The sequence below is a fragment of the Macaca fascicularis genome, chromosome 5 (genome assembly GCF_037993035.2).
Source record: "Macaca fascicularis isolate 582-1 chromosome 5, T2T-MFA8v1.1".
NCBI lineage: Eukaryota > Metazoa > Chordata > Mammalia > Primates > Cercopithecidae > Macaca > Macaca fascicularis.
The window spans coordinates 150,378,996-150,400,467 of record NC_088379.1 but is presented as its reverse complement, the minus strand read 5'-3'; the positions used below and the strand labels follow the sequence as shown (position 1 = coordinate 150,400,467).

The 21,472-nt window shown below is 37.1% G+C and overlaps 1 protein-coding gene across 6 annotated transcripts in view; it reads right to left on the bottom strand.

The window, feature by feature from the left end:
• SMAD1 (SMAD family member 1) overlaps window positions 1-21,472 on the bottom strand; it is a 77,014-nt gene that overhangs the window by 45,317 nt on the left and 10,225 nt on the right. The window contains exons 1-2 of one of the 6 annotated variants that reach the window (XM_074040527.1): window positions 10,045-13,171; window positions 8,868-8,914 (exon numbers count right to left, since the gene is read on the bottom strand). The exons of 3 other annotated variants lie outside the window; for them this stretch is intronic. The gene's annotated coding sequence lies outside the window, so the exon portion shown is untranslated. Of the gene's footprint in view, window positions 1-8,867; window positions 9,134-10,044; window positions 13,172-13,862; window positions 13,971-21,472 lie in introns of those variants that run through there. 2 more of the 6 variants (XM_065545553.1, XM_065545552.1) reach the window with 2 other exon arrangements.

The window sequence follows — 21,472 nt, the reverse complement described above, 5'->3', positions numbered from 1 at the left end:
AAACCCTGGTAAATAGTCTAGGCTTTCAATGGAGTCTCCTGGAGGAATATGCCCCAGTCTAAGGGCAAAAATGAAATGGAGCAGTCTTTACAACCAACCTAGAGTCATCTTAATCCTAGCCTTGGTCTAGGTGATGTGTACTGCTCTCTAACAGCTTGCCAGAAGAAAAACAATTTCGCTATAGAGGAAGACATCAACCTTAGTCACTACAATTTTAAATTCACAGTGTATGGCAATGAACCAAAAGTTATCAAGCATACCAAAAACAGGACCAAATGACCAAAACAAAACAGAATAGAAACAGACCTAAGGGGTGACCCAGGTAATGGAGTTACCAGAAACAGACTTTAAAGTATTAATGATTACTACTTTGTATGTCAAGGAAAGAGAAGACAAGGTTGAAGATTTTAACAGAGAACTAGAATCCATAAAGAAGAATGAAATAAAAATTCTAGAACTGAAAAATATAGTAACTAATGAGACTTTAAATAGGATGAACTTAACAACAGGCTAGATACAGTAGAATAAAAGATTAGTGAGCAGGAAGATTGGTAAAAAATGCTCATACTAATGCAAAGAGAGGGAAAAAAATGAAAAATAAAGAACTGAGGAGACATAATGGATCTAGTGAAAGGTCTAGCACCACGTAAGTAGAGTCTTAAAGGAAAAGAAGAAAGACTGTAACAGAGCAATATTTTTAGATACTAGCCAGGGATTTTTCCAAAACTGTCAATAGACATCTAACCATACATTCATGAAGCCCTACAGCTTCCAAGGATACACACAGAGAAATCCACAAATTTCAATGTGTCATATTACAGTAGAATTCCTGAAAACCTAAGACAAAACTCTTTAAAAAGGTACATTACCTTCAAGTAAGTACAATCAGGTTGACAGCTGACATTTCAGTATAAACAATGGAAACCAGAAGACAATGAAATGACAACGTTAGTGCCAAATGTAAATAGCTGGTAACTTAAAACTCTACATTTAGAGGAAAAACACATTCAAAAAATGATTGTGAAATAAAGATGCTTTCCAACAATCAAAATCTGAGAGAACTGGTTTACAGTAGATTGTCACTAAAAGAAATACTAACAGGAATTCTTCAGGCAGAAGGAAAAAGATTCTAGAAATAAGCAAAGAACTGCAGGAAATGAGGAAAAGCTCCTGAAGAGGAAATAAGGGTAAGTTTAAATGAATACTGACTTCACAAAACAACAATAGGAATGTCTCATGATGTTTAAAATATATGTAGAATTAAAATGCATGGCAACAGCAAAAAGAGATAAATGAAGTTAGCATTCTAAAGTCCTTGTGTTATCCAGTCCGTGTAAAGTATAATTTATTATTAGTACAATAAGTTATAAACTCACGTCATAATAAAGCAACAACTGAGAGAATACATTAAAAATTATAACAAGCTAATAGATGGGTTAAAAATATGGAACTAAAAAAATACATATGATTGGCCCAGTGTGGTGGATCATGCCTGTAATCCCAGCACTCTGGGAAGCCAAAGTAGGGGGATAGCTTCAGGAGTTCCAGAGTAGCCTGGGCAGCACAGGAAAACCCTATCTCTACAAAAAGTAAAAAAGTAGTTTGGCAAGGTGGCATGTGCCTGTAGTCTCAGCCACCCAGGGGGCAGAGGCAGGAGGACTGCTTGAGCTTAGGAGTTATGATAGGCACTATGATCATGCCACTGCACTCCAACGTGAGTGACAGAGTGAGAGCTGTCTCTAAAAATCAAATACAAATTTTAAAAATGATTAATGCAAAACATATGAAAAGGAGACAACAGATCAGACAAATAGAAAATAGTAAGATTTAGATATAATCCCAAAGTATAGGCAATTACTTAAATATAAATAGACTAAAATATGACAACTAAGAGGCAGAGTTAGGGGGAACACTATATAACTATATTGTACTTAAAAGAGACACACATTAAATATAAGAACACAAGGATTGAAAGCAAAAGAGTGGAAAAATATACACTATGCATATTCTACCCAAAAAGCTGGCATAGCTATCCATTCAGATAAAATAGACTTTAAAGTAAGAGGTATCATCAGAGATTTTTAAGGAGAAAAAAGAAAAAAAGGACATTTTATACTGATGAGTTGAGCCACCATGTAGATTTTTAAATTCCAAATTTTATGTAAATAGTAACAGCCTCAAAATTCATAGAGCAAAAGACTAACAATTACAACGACAGGCAAACCCACAATCCCAGTGGGAGATTAACATAGTAAATGATAAAACAAGCAAACAAAAATCAATTGATACAGGAAAAAAAGTGTTCAAAAACTTGATCCAATTTATATACATATTATCACAGCACTCAACAACTGTACAATTCATAACACTTTCAAATACACATGGAATACTTACTGAAATTGACCATATAATGAACAAACCAAATCTCAATCTGTATCAAAAGACTAAAATCATACAGAATATATTCTTTGATCTCAGTATAAATAAGAAATCAATAAAAACATTGTTATTGAAGAGAACCAAACTTTAAAATAACCCAAGGGTCAAAGAAGAAATTACAGCAGAAATAGAAAATATTTTTAACTAAATGATTGTAAAAATAACACAGCCAAAATGTAGGATGTGGCTCAAGGCACAGAGAGAAATTTATAGTCTTAAATGCATATATTAGAAAATGAAAAAAGCTGAAAACTAACACTCTAATACCCACCAAAGATTTTTTAAAAGGAAAAATAAACCCAAAGAAAGTAGAAGAAAATGAAAGCAGAAATTTAAAGCATACTAAAGAAAACCTATAAAATCAAAGTTGATTCTTTGAAAATACTAATAAAACTGGATAAATCCCTAGCAAAACTGATACATAAAAAAGGCACAAATTACCAATAAATGGATTAGAATGGGGGAAACCATTAGTGAGCCTCAGAAATTAAAAAATATATAATTATTATAAATAGCTGTCATGGCAAATTGTGCATGTCGATAGCTACACTGTGATAATCTACACATCTGTCATCTTCACTACAGGAAATGAAAATGATGTGGGACTCCAACTTATTATTTTCTTACCTTTGGAACTTGGCATAGTACCTGGCACATAGCTGATTCTCACTAAATGCCTGATGAATAATTTAGCTCCCTGAAGAATTTAGAAAGCCAAATATGGAATGTCAACTTTATCTGGGAGGCTATAGGGAGTCTGCCGTTTTCCTTCTTAAAGTAAAGAGTTCACCCAAATTTACTAGTTTTTTTTATTTTCATTTAACATTAAAGGAAAGAAAACAAAACTATGCTATTATCAAGAGTCACACCTGGTCAGAGTGTACCTATTGATATGATAATTTCCTTTTTACTAAAAGGTTAGTTTTGCAAAAGAACAAGAACTTTTTTCTAGGCTTCTAGGAACAATTTATACAGAGAGTGTATTTCTTCATATTCTATATGTCCATTTCTTCTACTTCAAAAACAGCTTTTTAACATTTTAACCAATACTTTTTAAACAGAATGGCTGTTTGTATCAAAATAACTTGGGGCTATTTAAAAATATATAACAAACACATTTAAATACCCCCAAAATCACTTGTTATATAAAGCAAGAGTGTTAGGCAATGTAGTATGTAAGAACCACCATTTCAGATTTTCGTTTTAACTATTCAAATCGGCATTCATTCAACAAAGCTGTATTAAGTGTCTCCTAAGTGCCTAGCACGGTGATAGACACAGGAGACACAGAGGCAAACATGTCTAACATCCTGGAGGAGCTCACAATCCATTGGGAAAGCCAGTGTGTAAACAACTAACTCCCATAAAGCAAATTGCTAACCTGCATGCTAATTCTAAAGGACTTTACTGAGATGTTTTATTAGGTGACCTTCCAGGGACTCAGTCAGAAGAAATGCTATGATTATACCGTTGCCCACGGGCACAATAATAATAGAAGAGGAGGCCCACGTGCTGTGCATTTACCTACTATTAACTAACTCTAATACCATGTGATAAAGGCTATAAAACAAGTATCAACACCACTCTGGTCTGAATATTTGTATCCCCTCCCTAAATTCACATGCTGAAATCCTAACCCCAAAGGTGATAGAATTAGGAGGTGAGTCCTCTGGGAGGTGATTAGGTCATGAGGATGGTGCCCTTGTGAATGGAAATAGTGCCCTTATAAAAGAGATCCCAGAGAGATCTCTCCTCCCTTCCACCATGTGAGGTTACAGTGAGAAGAGGCCATCCAGGTACCCTGATCTTGGATTTCCCAATTACTATAACTTTGAGAAATAAATTTCTGTTGTTTATAAGCCACTCAGTCTATATGGTATTTTGTTATAGCAGCCTACAAACAATAATATATAAAAACGGAAAGGGAAAGAACAATTCCAGAGATTTCAGAACTTCTTTTTCCAAGAGAAAACATCAGACTTAAAGGATAAGCAGAATTTTGCAAAACAATAGAGCAGACATTTTGTGTGTTCATTACTTGACAAACACTGTTCACTGCTGTTTATATATTAACCAGATTAATCTCAGCAACAATGCTTTAGTATTTACTGTGAAGTAAATACTATCATTTTCTTTATTTTACATGTAAGGAAAATAAAATATAGAAAAGTTAAGCATCTTGTCCAAAGCTATGTAGACAGCTACAAGTGGCAGAACCTGGATCTGAACCTATTTTGCCTGGCTCTAAAGCCAGAATTTTTAAACCACTTTTCCAAATGGCTTGTTTTAACAGACACATGATAGAAATGCTAGGGTTTAATCCAGCTGGAGATGACACAGGCTGATACGAAGGCAGGGGCAAGACTGAAGAATCTCATCATGTGGACAAGTGGAAGGTTTTACATCTGAGAATTAGCATGATTAGATCTACATTTTAGAAAGACAACTAGGGTAATATCTTCAATACAGAAAAATTTCTTCATACTGGGAGCAAAAAAAAAAAATTCTAAACCAAGGGTATCCAAACATTATAGAAGCCAGTTTGGTGGTAAATGTCATGAGGCCACTCACAAAAATTAAAGTGAAAGGATCACAGTACTTTGCATATAAACATGCACAGACAAAACAAAATGCAGGCTGATGACTAATTTTTACCTGAGTTAAGCATTTTTTAATATACAAGTCAAACAGGTGACCTACCTCCTATAAGGAACTCAAATGAGTCCATGATATTATGGCCTTGGCAAGACAACTACTTTTTTTCTGCCCCTTTTTGTACTTCCTGCCTTAGTTTATGTCAAAAGCTAAGTGGCCTTATCAGTTTAAAGTGCAAAATAAAAACATGAGTCAGCAAACAGAGATTTCCTTCCCTCTTGTCCAAATATAAACATTTCACACTGACAAAAAAGTATTCATCTAGTAAAAAAAAAAAAAAAAACCAGCAGCCTTAAAAATATTGAGATCTTTATTCCAGCAACTTTACCTTCAGAAATTTACTCTAAGGAAATATTCTGAACCGGAAAGGGAAAATAGTTTTCACACAAAGATTTTCATCAGAGCATTATCTATAACAGGGAAAAAAGGAGAAACATCTAATAATTGAAAAATAGCTAAGTAAACTGCATACATCCACTCAATGGAATATTATATAGCCCTTAAAAATTATGTTCATAAAGACTACATAATAATTTGGGGAAAACTGTAATCAGAACATAAAATGGCTGGTTATATGTACCATGAACAACTATGTAAATATATGAAAATATTAACCATGACTGGATTTGGAAGATTAGTAATGTGTCTCTCTCCTCCTTTTCTAAACTTTTCAAACACTCTTTAACGAAAAAATGTAACTTTTGATTTTTTTAAAAAAGCCTTTCTATGCAAATACTTGTTAATTACCAAAAAAAAAAAAAAAAACCCACAAAAATCAATTCATTAGCTCAAGCCACATCTATACTCTACTTAGAAATCAGGTTGGATTGATAGTGTGATCTGGTTGGAGAAGTAAAAAATATATAATGTAGTTTAAAGCAGTGTTCCAAATTCAGAACGTTTTCCTAAGGAGTCTCACCCATGGGAAGGATTTCTATCAGAATTGCCGGAAGTGAAATTAGAAAGATACTCTTACACTACTCGACATGGCTATTTAATTTTCCAACTTATGTGTTATTCCTTAATATTAAAAGAAAAAAATGTTAAAGTACTCTTAACTGCTGTGTAACTTGCTTTATATTTAAAGTAAACCTAATCAGCCAATTGCAGAACAAATGAGCATTTTCTTCATCTTGGCCTCATCTAGTAAAGCAACAAGTAAATGATCCAACTCTTGTGAATATCAACAAAATGCACTCTCTTCCATTTAATATGTTATAGATCACAAACTCCCATAGAAAGTTTTTTTAAATTACTCTAATTTGTACATGAAGATATAATTTATTAAAGGAAGGAGTAACCACCAAATGTTATAACCCAAGTACCTTTAATAAAAAGATGAAGAAACAAAAAATGTCCAACCACTCTCTGTATCAGCTTCAGACTAGAGGCTGTTTTATAATTCTTGCACCAGCATGGAATTCAACAGACTAAACAAATGCTCCCATTAAATATTGAGGGAATAATTATATTATTCAATAAAATAAACAAAAAAATACAGGCTACAAAAAGTGACTAGGGGAAAAATATCCAAAAACTGTCAGTACTTTAAGAAAGGCAAACGACAGAAGATAAATGGTCTATTGTCAAATGAAGCAGGCAACTATTTTCTCCTCCTACCTCTTGTTCTTTGGTTCATTACTCTTTCTTAACTAATAGTAAAAAATCATGGCACAAAGATTAAAAGAATTAAGGAACTAAAAGTACAGGGTATTGATTAACTTCACTTTGAAAATGTTTAACAGCTGGATACTTTTTTTTTTTAAAGACACCTTTATAAAAATTCTGTTTGATCGGCCGGGCGTGGTGGCTCACGCCTGTAATCCCAGCACTTTGGGAGGCCGAGGAGGGCGGATCATGGGTCAGGAGTTCAAGATCAGCCTGGCCAACATGGCGAAACACTGTATCTACTAAAAATACAAAAATAAGCTGGGCATGGTGGTGTATGCCTGTACATCCAGCTACTTGGGAGGCTGAGGCAAGAGAATCACTTGAACAGGGAGGTGGAGGTTGCAGTGAACCAAGATTGTGCCACTACACTACAGCCTGGGTGACAGATTGAGACTCGCCTCAAAAAAAAAAAAAAAAAAAAAAAAAAATTCTGTTTGATCCATTTTTTTTTTCTTTTGGAAACAAATATTTCCAAGTAACAAAACTACGTATGTGTGTTTCCAGACTTACATCACCAGATATCTTCTTAATCAGATAGACTGGTCTTGTAAATACACAGAAAAAGTAGGACTTGAGCTCCCAAAGTAGACCTATGGTGGGCTTCAGAGTGATCATGAGCAAACTGCACAAATTTTCAGTATTTTTAATATATGAAACCATTTCACAATACACTTCATTAGATGCCATGGACATGTAAGATCTCTCAGAGACATGTTGTAGAAAGTGATCAAAATTAACTGGCAATATTAATTAGTGTTACAGAAATGTATGTGTCATCTATCCTAACATCCAATTTTGGATAGGATTCAAGGCCTGGTGAGATTAACTCCTGCCTTGTTTGAGGTGCTTAAATTAAAACATCAAAAAATGTCAAAGGGGAACATGGCAGGGGACCTGTAATGTAATTCTCATTACTCTAAAATAAACTACTTTTTTCTAACCTGCTCCATTTCACTTAGGTACTCAAGTCAACTGCATAGTCCGAACAAAGATGGAATTGTCCAAATAGATCATGATTCCAAAGGATAATAAATTGAAAAATTTATTTTCAATTTATTGAAAAATTCCTGACACTTATAGACACCACAGACTCACAGAAGATTATACACTAAAGATGCAGGGTTAAAAATGCATAAAAACACAAAGGTTGCAAAAACTATATTATTTCAGAAATTTAATGCCAATAAATATTTTAAAACGTAAAGAGCAATCCATCATTGCTTGCATCTTTCAAGCCATCTTGTAAGCAAAGAATTACAATGACATTTATTGGTAAAAGATGGAAAAATTCACAAAACGGGAGGGGGATCATAATCATACTCAATCGCCCTAAATAAAATCAGGCTGAATTAATCAGAAGTCCAGAAGAATTGGGAACTTACAAACTTTGATAAAGCTGAAATAACTATTAGTTAAATGTGGAACAGCAGACAACCTACGAGACAATGGCCCACCTGCTCACATTTCCAAACAGAGAAATAGTACCCCTAAAAAACAGTACCCCTAAAAATGAAGACAGGTGGAGACAGAACTCTGGAATAAGTAGAACACAATGATGAGTAGTGGACAGTAGGAATTGTAAATGGTTCCTAACAAAAAGAATGAAAGATTACTGTACAACTCCTTAAGAAAAATGATAAATCTCTATCCACCCTTAAGGCAGACAGGCAAAAGACAAGTTAAAATTTGCTATACAATTCCAATGACATTACAGTGAATATAAAAACAGAAATGGATCTAGTCATTTCAGTTCCAGAAAATACCCTAAAGTACTAATGTTCTTTGATCTGGTTCAACAAATAATATCTTCAAACGCTTCTTTAACCCAGTTACTCCAATTAGGAGCTAACCAGGTTTTCAGACACAGTTAAGTCCTTACTGGTTCTTGGAAACCGTGGCTTTAAGTGAAACAATGTAAAACAAAATTGATTTTAGCATCGGCTAATTTACATAAACAAGAGTTAAGTTCCTACAGGACATTTCTGGTCACAAAAACATCACCAAACTTCTAAGACCCAAAACACTTCTAAAAATAACACTGAAATAAATGTGAGCCATATATACATTTAAGAAAGATTAACAGAAACAAGATAATTATTTACCCAATTATTCCAATTCAGGGTTGCAGTGGCCCGAGACGATCCAGCAGCTGAGGGTACAAGGTGGGAATCATCCATGAACAGGACACTATTTAATGGCAGGGTGCACTCACACACACACCTACATTCACTACAATGGGGACAATGTAGACATACTAATTCACCTAACGTGCACACCTTTGGGATATGGGAGGAAACTAGAGTAGCCAGAGAAAACCCAAGCAGACATGGGGAGAATATGCAAACTTCACACTGGCAGTGGCCTAAGCTGGCAATGTTTTTTCTCATCAATGTTATAAGGACATGGCATTGAACGAAATGAGGTTGTTTGAGGACCTGCTGTATTTGTCTGTATTTGTATTGGAGGAGGAAACAGGTGAAGTGCTTGCATTCCTTTTTCCTGTTTTAAAACAGCAGTTAGCCCTCACCTTTCAACATTTGTCTCAATCTCAAATGAGTCAAATTTAGCTAAATAAAACTCACCACTAAGCAAAATAAGGGAAATAAAAAAAAAAAAAAAACCCTAGAACAGAAAAATGAAAATGGATAAAACCTTGCTCTTTACTGATTCTAATGTACTTCATAAAGTACAGTGTTTAACTTCATAGCTAAAAAGGCTAAAATGAACTCTATTTCGATTTAGTCCGTAGGGGAAAAAATTTATTTAAACAAAATTCCTACACAAGAAAGCCATATGGAGACCCACAGAGAACACAGAACTCTGCTGGTCTCAGTTCACAGCAGCAGGAGAGTCCTACTGTCACAAACACCCACAAGTAAAGTTCCATCTTACTGAGCCTCTTACTATTCAGCCTTGATCTGGTTACTTCCAAACACCTCCCAACCTTCCATACATGGGACTGACAATGCAGAATAGCTAGTTTGACATTTTTCCCATTGAAAATTTATTTTTGTCAGAGATTGATTTTCTAAATCTGGAAAAATTGGGGGTTGGAAATAGGAGAGAGGTTTGGCTCATGAAAACCTATTTATAGTCATGCAATAATGCAGGTACTGTTGCCTTTAAAGCACAGACACTGACAGCAAGTCTTCCAGTCTCTCCAGTAAGACTTAAGTGACATGCTAGCAAGAGATGCAATGTGGTCCCTCAACAGAGTTAAGCAGAAATCTTAGGAATCAAAAACAAAAGGAGTAACATGTAGACTGAATTCCAGCTTACTACTTGTAAGTTCACTGAAGTTGTGAAATTTCAGCCAAACAATTTCAAAAGTAGCATCTCCTTGATGAAAAGGAATCAAGGAACTTATGGATGTCACAATGACAAGAGTCTCTAAGGATATAACTGTAGTTTATGTATTTTAGGTGTGCCAAGTATGCTATTAACATATCTTCATTGTATCAGAAAATTATTTAAGAGTTCTTTCTGGTTCTGTTCTGCATACACAAATCCTTCCATCCTGACAAATCTAGGCTGCTAATAGAGTACCTGGTTAATTTTTCTTAATCACAGAATTCCCTATAAAATAGCAGCTGTCACATCTGTTTTCTCATTAGATGATTACTTGAAGAGTTAAGGCAATTAAAAGTTTTCTCATTGTCCCCAACTTCAACAAATAAAGTTGGCTTTTGAATATCTTCTTGCCATTTCCTCTAAAAGCTGTACAACATTCCTTAATCCTATTGAATCCCCATTCCCAAATTCATGCTTGTAATGGCATACTGTCCTTCAGGACATGGTAGCCTTTCAAGATACCCAGCTCCCCATAAGCTTACCCTGATAAAGTCCATTCACATTCATGTCAACTCAAACACTGTAAAGACTCCTGGCCTAAAATGCTCACTCCTGAAACACAGGAAAGATTGAAGACCACAGACATTTTAAGATTTAATTTTATTGACTACCCCAGAAAAAAGTCTACAGTAGTTGTCTCTTAGAAAAAAACTATTCTCTTTGAGTCAGTTATCCTAAAATAGCAATTTTAGACTACAAAGAATGCTAAATGTGGTAGATTTCCGGAAGTGGCTAGTTATGAATGATTCATCAGTAGCTAATAAACGAAATTATTTGAGTTACCACCTTATACAAGTATTATACTGGTTGTTTTTTACAAACATTACATTGACCCCTCACACCAATCCTTCAAGGTAGAAATCATTATCTCAATTTTACTAATAAACTTGAGGCTCAGAGGTTAAAGTAACTTTCTCCAGACCATATTCTGGTAAGTAGTAGGTCTACATTTTAAACCAGTACTGACTAATACTAAAGTCCCTCAGTCAAGTTTTTTTAAAAAAAGTAATCCAAATATCAAATTCACACATGAAAATAGAATCAACTACAGGAGGAAAAAACTATCCCTTAAAAAAAAAAAAAGAGAAACAAAAAACCTGTTGTATTTCATGTTTTGGAACATATTTCTCTCTCCACTGATCTCACAGGTGCTGTTTATGACAACAAACATGCACATCTGTAGGGGTGAACCGACAGACACAAAGCAGGACGGCCTGAACTCTCTTCCTATATTTAGATCCTTCAGCTCAGCTCTTAATTGCATAATTTAATCAGGACCCTCTAGAAGGGAAACACATCTATATTCATCACAGGCATCAAAGGAAACATCTTTACAAGTTATATCCTTTTACAAACCAACATATGGTCTCACGCCACTTTCCCAATTGTTGAACTCCTCCTCTGGGAAGAGCATGGAATTTTATTTCTTTTTATCACTTGAAAAAATCACTTCCCTCCTAATTCAGTAAAACTGGGTGGAGGCCACTTCCTCCACAGGTGAGAGAAATAAAACTTGTTGATCTGTCATTGTCAGGAATTTTAAAGTTAACCATTTATTTTACATATTTTCAAAATGGAAACAAAAGGCAGACAAAACCCAGAATGAGAAATTGGGGCACATTCTCCATGCTTTCAAATAAAACCTCTACCTATTTTTTTGTCATTTTAAGATGGTTTCTAAATTAGAAAACAAGTGTCTTTAACTTGAATAGGTTTGAACTGCAGCTTTCCACTTAGTAGCTGTACTTTGAAGAAAACAACTCTGAGCCTCAATTTGCTTTTCCACAAAATTGTGATACCATCACCCAATCCACCAGGTTATGCAGATTAAACATAAATATGAAAGGCTTACTTCAAAATTATAACATGCTGAAAAACAAAGTGATTTATTAACAAAGCAAGTTCAGGCCAGGCGCGGTGGCTCAAGCCTGTAATCCCAGCACTTTGGGAGGCCGAGACGGGCGGATCACGAGGTCAGGAGATCGAGACCATCCTGGCTAACACGGTGAAACCCCGTCTCTACTAAAAATACAAGAAAATTAGCCGGGCGAGGTGGCGGGCGCCTGTAGTCCCAGTTACTCGGGAGGCTGAGGCAGGAGAATGGCGTGAACCCGGGGGGGCGGAGCTTGCACTGCACTCCAGCCTGGGGCACAGAGCAAGACTCCGTCTCAAAAAAAAAAAAAAAAAAAAGCAAGTTCATGAATAAAGCTAATTTTAATATTTTGCATATCCAAAAAAATGAAGTTTACAGTCTAGTTTTTGTTTAATGAAGCTCTAACTTCACACAAAAAGAGAAAAACTGATAACCACTACAGTCATACAATTCACTCAATAAACAGCTATCACAAGCCAGGCACTATTCTAAGCACTAGAAACACAGCACTGAAAGAGACACAAAAAGTTTTTCAAAGTCTGTGCCTGTGCCTTGGTGGGGCCTACATTCTGGTGGTCAAGGAAAGCCTCATTGCGAATGTGATATCTGAATAGCCCCCTGAAAAGGAATTATCTGGGGAAGTGCATTCCAAGCAGAGAGAAGGGCAATTGCAAAAGCCATTTAAGCCATTTGGCAAGTATGATCCTGAGATGTTCAAGGAATGGCAAGGAGTCCTCACCGAGGCTGGAATGGAGTAAGTGAGGGGACAGAAATGAGAGATGAGGCCAGAGAGGTCACAGGGGAAGGTATGTGCGGGACCCGCAGAGACTTAAGAGCTTTTGATCCAAATTGAGATGGAAACACTGGGAGATCTGAGCAGAGGAGAGCCATCATCCAACTTACAGTTTAATAGAATTACTATGGCTTTGCTGGGTTGAGAACATATTGAAAGATGCAGGGATGGAAGTAGGGAGTGGTGGGTAGGGAGACCATTTAGAAAGCTATGCCAATTGTTAAGGTACAAGATGATACAGACTTCAACCAGCGTGGCAGAAGTCATCAGATTCTGGATATATTCTCAAAGCACAGATGTGAACAAATAATACTTTACTGCTTATATAAATAAAGAAAATAATTAACTGTAAGGTTGGAGAATTGTTTAATTTTTAGAAGTACAAAATCCCATATTACGGGGACTATGAGACTGAGTGAGATTTTTTTTTTCTTTTTTTATGGAATCTTTCTACCCAGAGATTGAGCATCTGAGATAGGACCAAAGACAAGGCCACTGGAGGAAAAATAGTCCAAGAATTATGGACTAAATGTCCATAATTCCTGTACAGGAATACAGGTTGAGTATCTCCCTTATCTGAAATGCTTGGGACCAGATGGTGTTTCAGATTCCAGACATTTCTGAAGGTTGGAATATTGTGAATATACATAATGGACATCTTGGGGATGGGACCCAAGTCTAAACATAAAATTCATGTATGTTTCATCTATACCTTATGCACATAGGCTGAAGAGTAATTTTCCTTTTTTTCTTGCTCTTTTCTTGCTCTGTCACCCAGGCTGGAGTGCAGTGGCATGGCTCACTGCAGCCTAGACCTCCCAGGTTCAAGAGATCCTCCCACCTCAGCCTCCTAAATAGTTGAGACTACGGGCAAGTGCCATCTCGCCTGGCTAATTTTTGGATTTTTATTAGTGACAGGGTTTTGCCACATTGCCCAAGCTGGTCTCAAACTTCTGGGCTAAATGATCCACTGCTTCAGCCTCCCAAAGGGTTGCGATTACTGGCATGAGCCACCATGTCTGGCCAATTTTATATAATAATTTTAATAATTTTGTGCACAAAAAAAGTTTTGACTATGACCTGTCACATGAAGTCAGGCACAGAATTTTCCACTTGTAATGCCATATCAGTCCTCAAAAAGTTTTGGATCTTGGAGCATTCTGAATTTTCGGATTAGGGTTGGTCAACCTATAGTATAAAGGGAATAACAACTAGGAGTTAAATCTTGTAGGAATTAGGGTGAACGATATGGGCAGTGGGGCAGAAAATGACTAACAAGGAAGGGTAATGAGTGGTATAATTTTATGTGATAGTCGAAGCTGGGTGTTTTTTATAGAGGATGGTAGAAGAATGGTCTGAAGGCGGCAATAAGAGGTAAGAGGTTTATGGGAGAAACTAGCCACGGCTTGAGAGAGCCACAGGGGAAATAGCTCCCTCAGATGAGCACACACAAAGATCTATGTTCAAGTATATTTGTGTTCTAAATAACCCAGGTGCCTAACAATAATGGAAATATGAAATAAATTATGGTACATTCGACTATGATGTAACTGTTAACAAAATAAGAAAAAACAGATAGACTTTCATGTACAATACTACCATGAAAAGAAAACCATACTACAGCTGTTCAGTAAGAAGTGGTAAAAAAGACCTATAGTATGGTCTCTTTCTAAAAACACAAATAGAAACAAAAACTGTCTATGTATATACATGAGCATTTTTAAAGGCCTGGAAAAAAAATAAACGAAACTGAACAAGTAGTTACCTTTAGGAGAAAGCTGGGTACAAGGGAGTGCAGGAAAGCCAACTTCTTTTACTTTTAACCAATTGCTGCTTTCAAATTTAAAACCCCAATAATAAAAATAAATAAAAACTGACAGTAGGTAAGACAGTTATTTCTACATGGCTCTAGAAGACAGCATTATGACCAACAGGTGGCAAGTTATATCCTCTTATAGAGGAAAGAAATAATTGGAAGTGTATCTGCACAGGATTTTCAGAGAAATGTATTCTGGTAAAATACATCACCCTATTCTGGGTTAACATGATATGGATAGGAATGGAATGTTCTCTTTTATTAAGGATTCAGGCACATAATCAAAAAATTCCATTTCACAAAATGGCATATTATAGCAAAAAAGTAAGTTTCCCTCCCATTTTAGACCCTTACTGCCCTTTCTATTAATTATTCACATCAAATTTTTCAATGCATGAATTTCTTACTAAATAAAAATGTTCGATGTTATTCAAATATCTTCACAAGCAACTTGGTCCTGTACTTTTTGCATTACAGAAATCTGTTATTTGAAAGAATAACTTCTAAAAATAAAAGTTTATCTAACCACTGAAACAAACATTGACATCGGCCAGATTTCACTCTCCTTCATATGACAATTAATGACAGACTTTTTCAATCTGCCAAACTGGACTGGAATTGCAAACATTCACTTGGCCACCTCAGAGGAGAAACTGAACAAACAGCAGCAACCCCCTCTTCCAGAATGTGAGACCTCCCTCCACCTAAGAGCTAAAAGCAGCATATGCAAAGTTTTTCACTGGTTTTAGAGAAATAATGCTTTAGATATATGCAAGCATCACCTATAGAATTAGGTGAGACCTGTACCCATGAATCTAGTCCTTTCTACCTCTGATCACTTGCTCAGTAGTTTTATCTGTTAACTTCCCCAAAGTAACTTATTTACCAATTACAATGGAAAAACCTAAGACAGTATTCTCAGAAGACTTCAGAACCCAAGTTCTCCTCCTTTACACGCTCAGCTACTAAGAAGGCTTTCATTTCCATCAATCCAGCATTTAACTGAACAAATTTTTAAGCCCTTATCACCAACATAAACGTGCAGTAGAAAGAAAACGAGTTATAACACAGTTCCCATCATCATCAAGCTTATGGTAATGAAGTGTGTATGGGAGAGATGGGAGAACTATATCATATGGTAGACAGTGATAACAGTCACAGGACTGCCTGTTCAGGCTCTTCATCCAAGGAGAAACATACATGCAGACAGAGCGGCCTACAGTCTGTGCTACAATGACATCTTCCACGCATGCTGAGCTCTGTGTTACTTATCCTACAATGGAAATCCAAACGGTCCAAATATCAACCAGCTGTTTCAGTGGGTGTGAAAAATGGAACGGATAATCCAAAGCAGCCTTACTAGTAATTAACTATTGCTTTGACAATCTATTATGATTCAACAAAGAAAGATTTTAAGCATTTATATTTTGCTTACACTATTAATAAAGCTACAATATGCCCTGAGAACACAGTAAATTCTAGAGAAATGCCTCTTTAAGATTCAAAAATTGCTGTGGAAAATCTGTAAATGGATGACAGTTAACTCTAGTGTTTCAGTATATTACAAAAACATAAAGACAAACATTTTATGTCATATAAATCACTCTTTCTCTTGGAATTCAGAGTACAGGCAAAAAAACAGACTTTTACAGAACACCTGAAACATATTAGTTTGAAAACTCAAGAAACTTTTATCACTATCACCACCAACTTCAAAGGGAGAAAGTGGTAGGTGGTTTTATGGGAAACACTGTAAAAAAGTGCATCCATGGTCTCCATCAAATTTCAACAGAAGTATAGTCATCCCTCAGTATACCTGGGGCACTGGTTCCCAGACCCCACCACCCAATGCCAAAATCCTTGCATACAGGTCTCAGTGGGCCCTGTGGAACTCGTGCATAAACAAAAAGCTGGCCCTCTGCATATTCAGGTTTCACATTCTGCAAATACTGTATTTCCTATCCACTATTGGTTGAGAAAAAAATGAGTACAAGTGGACTCATGTGGTTCAAGCCCCTGTTGGTCAAGGGTCAACTATATTCAAAAACAACCCAAAATCATCCTTATATCATCCTCATCACCACAACCACCACCATAATGAATCAACACGCACTGTTTTGAGCACTTTAAATTTAATTAAATAGCTCTCTTAATCCTTACACGAGTCCTACAAAATAAGTACTATTTTATAGATGACAAAACTGAGGCACGAAAAAAGTTAAGGAACCTGCCAAGGTAACCTCTCTACTGCTTCTCCTCAGTAGCCCCCTCCTTGGTCTGATGCATAAGGCAGAATAACAGGCAAGGATTTGCTTATAGTTAAAAAAAATTCCCTCCATCTCCTATCCCTCTCTAATTTATTCTTGTTTTTGCTATTGCTTTCCTTCTCTATATCTTCTCACTTACCCAGAACATGAAAAAAAAACAAGAGTTTTATCAGGGCAGCAGTGACAAAATTCAATTCACTTTAATCTAAAGAGCTTAGAATAAGACATTATAAGCTATCATTCAACAAGACATCAGAAAATTGGCACCATTAGCTCTTGTATATGTTCAAATCTTAATAATCCTTTTCTCATGATGAATTTGTGGAACATTAAAATTAAACTCCTTTTAAGAAATTCATTTTCTTGACCCAGGTGCAGTGGCTCACACCTGTAATCCCAGCACTTTGGAAGGCCAAGGTGGAAAGATTGCTTGAGGCTGGGAGTTTGAGATCAGCCTGGGCAACATAGCCTTTATTTAAAAAAAAAAAAAAAAAAAAAGTCAGGCACTGTGGTGCATGCCTGTAGTCCAAGCTGCTTGGGAGGCAGAGGCAGGAGGATCACTTGGGCCCAAGAGTTCAAAGTTACAGTAAGCTGTGATCACACCACTAGACTCCAGCCTCCAGCCTGGGTAACAAAGCAAGACCCTGTCTAGTAAATTTAAAAAAAAAAAAAAGGGAAATTAATTTTCTTTACACTCCCACTGATTATTTTAAGATCCTCTATTGAAAACAAAAAACAAAAACAAAAATTGCTAGCTCTCTTTATCTTGAGGTTAATAGTTTTCCAATCAAGTAGATGTAAAGAAAATTTAAAGGAATCTTTCAGGTATATTTTAACATAGATAAGATACTAAGATATTAATTTCAACACCTAATACACAGTTGTAAGTCACAATGTTACTTATAGATAATGGCAAAAATAGTGCTCTGCACTCTGAAGGGGGGGTAAGGAAAGTGGGAAGACAAATCACACAAACTGTGTGCTGATGTGGCAGAAATGGTCATGACACTACCACTTCAGTCATCCCATCTGTCTCCCGATCCCCTTTTTTATCCTCTATTTCAGGGTTTCTCAACTTTAGCATTACAGGATGTTTGGTTGCATCCCTGGCCTCTACCCACTAGAAGCTATTTGCAACCCTCCAGCCTCTCCCTCCAATTTGTGACAACCAAAAATTTTTCTGACATAGCCAGATAAGCCACAGCTCTATTGCCACTTTTCCTCTCCTTTTCTCTTTGCAATCTAAGTACCTCAGGCCTCAATAGCTTCCTATAACTCAATTCTAGACTTCAGGATTCACAGAACTGCTGATTCTTCCACAAAGGGAAAAGGGAGCAATGTCAAACACACATACCCTTTCTATCTCTGTTCTCCTCAATGAAAAAAAGGGGAAGCAAAGCAATCAATCCTCAGAACTTAACTGGTACGTCTGAGCACCCACAACCAGCATCACACAGTACTGAGTGCTACAAAGTATAAAAGATATGGTTCATAACCACAATGAACTCACAACATACCATATTTCCTGACGTATTTCTAAAAACAACAAAATGAAAAAATTCATTCATCAAGTACCTAGTGTGTGTCAGCCCAACCATTCTTAATATTGCTGGATATTAACAATATTAATATTTTTAAGAGCTTCCTTACCATAACCCTTTGATAGGATGGGCCCAGGCATTTTTGCGGCAGTAGTTGTTCATATGATTTTGATGAGTAGACAAGGGAGAACCACTGCGCTAGGCACTGTGCTAACACAAAGATCATAAAGACACTGGCCATACCCTCAAGGAACTCCAGTCTAAAGAGTTAATAAGGTAACTGTAATAAAAGGTATGACAACAGATGCTAGACTAGACAAGCAGGTTTGTATTGTTCCTCAAAGTTAGAAGATCCTCAGTGCAGGTCCTATACTTACAATCCCTTATCCCAACTTTATCAAGCTGTCTAAGAGATACACTATGAACGTAAGCATAAATAGAAATACGGACACTCAAAACCTTGCTGAAAGAATTAACTGGGGCTGGGCACGGTGGCTCACGCCTGCAATCCCAGCACTTTGGGAGGGTGACGCAGGTGGATCACGAGGTCAGGAGTTTGAGACCAGCCTGGCCAACATGGTGAAACCCCATCTCTACTAAAAACACAAAAACCAGCTGGATTTGGTGGTGGGCACCTGTAATCCCAGCTACTCAGGAGGCTGAGGCAGGAGAATCGCTATAGTCTGGGAGGCGGAGGTTGCAGTGAGCCGAGATCGCGCCACTGCACTCCAGCCTGGGCGACAGGGCGAGGCTCCGTCTCAAAAAAAGAAAAAAGAATAAACTAAGGTAGAAGTGAGCCAGAGGCAAAAGCTCTACCAAACGCATCAGACTTTTCCCCCCAATGCCTTGATTTTGAAGTGAAACAGCTTCAAATGTATAATCTCCTCTTACCAATTAGATTACTTCTTCAGGGCAGAAAAATGACTTACACTTTTCTCTATCCCACCCAAAACATAGTCCAGTGCTGGATGCACAGCAGGAATGCATAAAATACTTGCTGAATTAATTAATATCAGCTTAACAAAAAAGTAGAACTCCACAGTGAGGATACACCCCTTTTAAAGGAGCCTTTTCTAGAATACAGACCATCTCAGCCCACACAAATTGACAAAACTCTTCAGCAAATATGCTACAAATAAATGCAAATAAATGCTATAAATACAGTTTTTGTGCCAACATTTAAATGATAATCTAGTTAATTTTGTTCACAGTTAACAGAAAAACATTTAAAACTAATCATTCCCTCAAGCTCGAATAAACTAAATAGAAGTCCTGAGCACACAAACATAAACACATGAAAAATAAAGACGTTGTTATTAACTATGTTGGACTGCAAAGCCAGCAATGGGCAAAAAGCAAAACAGGAAGCTGTAATAGATGAGATGGCAAGCTATACACAACCAGCTGTATAATTTCTACAGCAATATTCACTGCATCATTATTCTCTTTCATTAAAAACTACTGTCTCTGATAAAATTAAGACCGATTTTCCTGGCATTTCTCCTCCCTCTACCACTTAGCTCAAAGAGTTTAAGTGACAAGTCTCACCAATGCGTATCACTTCAGGGCCCGTATTCCCAGTCACACCTCACTCAGAAACGACTTACGGATGGGCAGGGGATGCTGGTGGGCCAAGCTGTGAGCCTTAAGGTGAGATTTAAAAGCCTTTTTTATCCAACTTTAAAATGTTTGCAGGTCATTTAAAAGAAAGGAGATGATAAGAGAAGACACAGACAAATTCTGATTCTGTCTAGGGCAAGGTAAGAACCCACTTAAGACGGAATGTAATTCAGTTAGGTAAGGATCCTACCAATAACCAGCAGACTCATTCCCTTATGGGCAGCATATGAATAGCCTTTTAAACCTGCGGTACTGTAAAATACATATTTGGGCTTCAACCTTGTTTCTGGCATACAGCTCCTAAAATCCTTGGAGACTCCAAAGTGATGTCTTTTTGTATGCTAATGATTGACTGCTGGCTGGCAGCCCCTAACTAGCTTTAGGATGGTGGCAGGATTAGAGGATTGGGACTTTCAGCCCCACCCTCCAACCTCAAGGGAGTGGGCAAGGGGCTGAAGGTTAAGTTGATCACCAGTGGCCAATGGTATAATCAATCATGCCTATAAAATGAAGCCCCATAAAATACCAGGAGGACAAGGTTCAGAGAGTTTCTGGAAAGTTGAACACGCAGAGGTTCCTGAAGCGTGGCACGCCCAGGTTAGGCATGGAAGCTCCATGCCCCTTCCTCCATACCTTGCCCTATGCATCTCTTCATCTGTATCCTTTTTAATATCTTTTATAATAAATCAGTAAATGTAAGTTCCCCCAAACTCTGTGAGCCATTCTAGCAAATTAATTGAATCTAAATAGCGGGGTCATAGAAGCCCCAACTTGAAGCTGGTCAGCCAGAAGTTCCAGAGTCCTGGACTTATGTCGGAAGTGGGTGGGACTGAACCCTCAATCTGTGGGATCTGAGGCTATCTCCAGGTAGTGTCAAAATTGAATTGGAAGACATCCAGCCAGTGTTTGGTGTGTAGGGAAAAACCCACACACATTTAGTCACAAAAGTATTTTGTGTTGACTGTTGTAATGTGAGAGCAGAGGGAAAAACAGTTTGAGTTTTCTACTGACAGAAAACCCATGACCACTATTATCCTTTAAAAAAAATTTGGAAAATTAAACACTGACGCCTAAGTTTTTTAAAAAACATTATAAGGTTTGGCCGGGCGCGGTGGCTCAAGCCTGTAATCCCAGCACTTTGGGAGGCCGAGGCGGGCGGATCACAAGGTCAGGAGATTGAGACCACAGTGAAACCCCGTCTCTACTAAAAATACAAAAAATTAGCCGGGCGCGGTGGCGGGCGCCTGTAGTCCCAGCTACTCAGGAGGCTGAGGCAGGAGAATGGCGGGAACCCGGGAGGCGGAGCTTGCAGTGAGCTGAGATCGCGCCACTGCACTCCAACCTGGGCAACAGCGTGAGACTCCGTCTCAAAAAACAAACAAACAAACAAACAAACAAAAAACAAAAAAAAACATTATAAGGTTTTACTACAAGGGGAACTTTTCT